The sequence below is a fragment of the Lactuca serriola genome, chromosome 3, assembly GCF_051521515.1.
Source record: "Lactuca serriola cultivar US96UC23 chromosome 3, Lser_US96UC23_V15, whole genome shotgun sequence".
In the NCBI taxonomy this organism is placed as follows: domain Eukaryota; kingdom Viridiplantae; phylum Streptophyta; class Magnoliopsida; order Asterales; family Asteraceae; genus Lactuca; species Lactuca serriola.
This window is the reverse complement of record NC_136410.1, coordinates 135,774,905-135,779,878: the sequence shown is the minus strand read 5'-3', so window position 1 is coordinate 135,779,878 and position 4,974 is coordinate 135,774,905.

Genomic DNA, 4,974 nt, shown 5'->3' with positions numbered 1-4,974 from the left:
CATCCCTATGCTCCGAGCTGCTGGAGATGCTTAACCCGAGTCAGTCCCTTCGTGAGGGTATCTGCTGGGTTCTCATCCGATGATACCCTCTTTGCCACGAGGATTTCTTCTTCTATCCGATGTCTGATAAAATGGTATTTTCTGTCAATGTGTCTGGATCTCCCGTAATCCCTTGGTTCCTTGGCTAAGGCAACAGCACTTTCACTATCACAGAAAATTTCCATTGGCTCTTTAATAGCTAGTACAACTCCAAGGTCTCCAATGAAGTTCTTCAGCCATATCGCCTCCTTTTCCGCCTCGCTAGCTGCAATATACTCTGATTCACAAGTTGAATCAGCCACTGTCTCTTGCTTGGAACTCTTCCAAGAAATTGCTCCTCCATTTAGGGTAAAGACCCAGCCCGACTGAGAGCGGAAATTATACTATCAGTCTGGAAGCTAGCATCACTATACCCTACAACTCTCAAGTCATCACTCCCACCGAGGGTAAGGACCCATTCCTTAGTCCTCCATAGGTACTTGAGGATATTCTTTACCGCAGTCCAGTGTACCTTGCCAGAGTTCGCCTGATACCTGCTAACCATGCTCAGGGCAAAGGCTACATCAGGTCGAGTACACGTCATAGCATACATGATCGATCCTACTGCCGAAGCATAAGGTATTCGACTCATTTCTGCTATCTCAGCCTCAGTGCTAGGGCTTTGTGTCTTACTCAATCTGGTGTTACTCTGGATGGGTAACTCTCCTTTCTTAGAGTCCTGCATGCTGAATCTCTTCAGCACCTTATCCAAGTAGGTACTCTGACTAAGTCCAATTAGTCTTTTACTCCGATCTCTCAAGATCCTTATCCCTAGAATATAGGCAGCTTCTCCTAGGTCCTTCATAGAGAAACACTTCCCAAGCCAGGACTTAACTTCCTGAAGATTTGGGATGTCATTTCCTATGAGTAGTATGTCATCCACATACAATACCAAAAAGCTAACTATACTCCCACTAGCCTTGACATACACGCAAGAATCATCTTCACTCCTAGAAAAGCCAAATTCCTTGACCTTTTCATCAAAGCAAAGATTCCATCTGCGAGGTGCTTGCTTCAATCCATAAATGGATTTCTCAAGCTTACACACTCTATTAGGGTACTCGTTGCTGACAAAACCCTCTGGCTAACTCATGTAAACATCTTCAGCCAACTTTCCATTAAGGAAATTGGTTTTGACATCCATTTGCCATATTTCATAGTCATGAAATGCAGCTATGGCCAACAGAACCCGAATAGACTTAATCTTGGCTACTGGAGAAAAGGTCTCATCATAGTCCACTCCAGGAATTTGAGAGAAGCCCTTTGCAACCAGTCTAGCCTTATAAGTGTGTACTTTACCATCCATGTCGGTCTTCTTCTTGAAGACCCATTTGCACCCAACTGTCTTACGACCTGGTACATTCTCAACCAAGTTTCAAACTTGATTGTCATACATGGACTGTATTTCGCTGTCCATTGCCTCTTTCCACTTGGCTGACTCAGGGCCTACCATGGCTTCCGCATAAATGCTAGGTTCATCCAGACCTATCAGTGTCTCATCACTGATAAGTGTATCCCCTTCTGTAGTAATGTGGAATCAATAGTAATGCTCAGGAGCATTCCTAATCCTTGTGGATCGCCTAAGAGGTACAGACTTGTCAATTGGCTCAACATGAGTTTCCTCCTCAAGTTGAGTGCTAGAGTTTGAAGTTCCTTCACCGCTTGACCCTTGAATTTCTTCAAGATCAACTTGCCTCCCACTGTTTCCTTGGCTTATGAACTCTCTCTCTCTAAAGAAAGCCCTCCTAGCTACAAAGACCACATTTTCACTAGGTCTGTAGAAGAGATAACCAAAAGGATTGTTGTGGGTAGCCGATGAAAATACACCTCTCGCTTCGGGGTTCGAGCTTATCATGAGTCTCGCATCTCACGAAAGCCTCGCAACCCCAAATCTTGATGTGGTCTAGTTTGGGTACTTTACCAGTCCACATCTCGTGAGGAGTTTTGGCAACTTTCTTTGTAGGGACTAGATTAAGGATATGGGCGACAGTCTCTAAGGCATACCCCCAGAATGAGATTGGTAGAGTAGCTCGACTCATCATGGAACAAACCATATCCAACAAGGTTCGATTACGCCTCTCAGCCACACCATTCAACTGTGGTGTCCTGGGAGGTGTCAATTGTGAGACTATCCTACATTCCCTTAGATAGTCAAGGAACTCTGAACTAAGATACTCACCACCACGATTGGATGGGAGCATCTTAATGTTCCTGCCCAATTGATTCTCGACTTCATGTTTAAATTCCTTAAACCTTTCGAAAGTCTCTGACTTATGCTTGATCAAGTAGACATATCCATATCTATTATAATCATCAGTAAAAGTCAAATAATAACGATTAGCATCCCTTGTGGCATGTTTGAATGGTCCACACACATCCGTGTGTACAAGGTCCAACAAACCTTCACCCCTCTCACACGAGCCTCTGAAGGGTGACTTTGTCATTTTTCCAAGTAAGCATGATTCGAAACTATCATCTGACTTTAGGTCAAATGACTCCAAGACTCCATCCTTTTGGAGTTGGCCTATGCTTTTCTTGCTTATATGTCCAAGACGACAATGCCATAATGATGCTTTATCCAAGTTATTATTATTAACAGAATCAATACACAATACATTAAATCCTAAGTTATCAACCACAGATACTATTTCATACACACCATCACAAGGTAATGCTTTGAAATAAAGAACATTATTAAAGAAAGCATTAATCGAACCAACTTCATTATCAAATGAAAAGGTGAAACCTTGTTTATACAATGCATGAAAGGAAATAATATTTCTTGCCATTTCTGGAGAATAACAACTCTTATTCAAATCTAAACTAAACCCACTACTTAGCGATAAAGTATAAACTCCAATCTTGGTGACAGGTAAGGCTTTCCTATTCCCCATGATTAAGTTTATTCTTCCTTGCTCCACATTCTCACTTCTTCTTAGTCCCTGCAAGTCACAACAAATATGAATACCACAACCGGTATCAAGGACCCAAGATTTAGAACGGGGTGAGTTATTAAAAATGATAGTGTAAATACCTGCATGGTTGGGTTTAACTTTCCCATCCTTCACATCTTGCTGGTATTTTGGGCAGTTCCGCTTCCAATGTGATTTTTCATGGCAATAGAAGCATTCAGCCTCTTTTGGGTTAGGAGAAGGAGTGACGAAACCTTTCTTGGTTCCACTTGAAGAAGAGCCATCAAGGGTCCGAGCCTTGGTACCCTTAGAAGAGCTCTTTCTCTTCTTCCCTCGAGTTTTCCCGATTGCCAAAACCGGAGTAGAGGTTGGAGTAGGAGTGTTAACAACCGACCTCCCCTTAAGGCCTGTTTTTGCGGTCTTGAGAAGTCCCTGAAGTTTGCTGAGTGTGACCTCTTCCTTATTCATGTGACATGTCATGCAAAATTGATCATAGCACGATGGTAAGGAGTGCAAAATGATATCTATTGCAAGCTCCTCAGGGAAGTTCACATTAAGCTTCAGCAATCGATCCACATACCTTTGCATTTTTTGCATGTGGCTCGTGACGGATTCCCCGTCCTTCATCATGGTTGTTATCATGGAGTAAATGATTTCATACCTCTCTTGTCGTTCACTTTGATGGTATCTTTCCATCAGATCTTGGTGCATTTCATAAGGGTAGAAAGCCTCATAAGACTTTTGGAGTTCCGCTGTCATCGTGGCCATCATGATGCATGCCACTTTCGTAGCATCCCTTTCATGTGCCTGAAAGTAAGCGATCTCCTGAGGAGTTGCAGTGGTCTCATCAATCTCCTTAAGCTCCTTGTCAAGGACATATTCTTTGTCCTCGTAGCGGGTAATCATCCTGATGTTTCTGATCCACTCATTGAAGTTGGATCCATCAAAAGTGACTTTCCCACACAAGTTCATAAGGGTAAAGGAGCCATTAGGGTTAGAGCCAGAAGCAGCATTGTTTGAAGACATCTGAAGGAAAAGGACAAGATTAGTTTAGATATTAAGAGAGTCCTTAATAAAACACCCAAATGTAATATTAAGGCTAGGACCCAATCACAATATATTATAACTTAGAAGAGGTATGCCGTAATCCAAGCTATAACATATTTGAAAGGTAGGTGAATGACGATTCACCAATTTCCACCACGAAAACCGAAATATTAAATATTAGGTTTTTGATTGGTTCTTAGAAATTCCTAGATTCTTTGAGATTCAATGAACTTTTCAAAGGCATGTTTCAATCTCGAGTGTGCCCTCCAAGTTTTGTGACTGGGATACCGAGGATCACAAAACGAGGTGTGAAGTAACCATGCAAATCACTTGGTACCCTTAAAGTTTATCACTCAATCGATGTGCCGGTAAACCACACACGCTCCACCGATACGATAATAAACTTTAAGTCACCCTTTACCTACCTTGTTAAGTCCAAGTTAGTGTGCCGGTTAACCACACACGCTCCACCAACGACTTAATCAAAGTGTAAAGTGTAATTTCATGGAATAGCACCTTATTCACATTTTTCCTAAAGTAACTAAGATTGGGAATTTAATAAAACATTTAGTTACTTTATAATATTCATCATACTTTGAATGAGAATTAATAAGTCCTTGTCTTACCCGTTCGGCTAACGACCCTCCACCGATCAAGCAAGCGGTGGGTGAGAGTGGACACCCATTAAGTCACCATTTTATAGGCAACAACCTTATACCCACCTTATAGACCGGCTTCGTGAATGAGGCGTACTAGCGGTAAGACGACTTTGTTCTTATACATATATATATATATATATATATATATATATATATATATATATATATATAATTTTTAAATCATAATAATATAAGTATAAGGGTTGAATTTTAACTTTTAAAATTCTAAGGGTTGGAACTAAAGTTTTTAACATGACGTTACTTGTTCCAAAACTTGA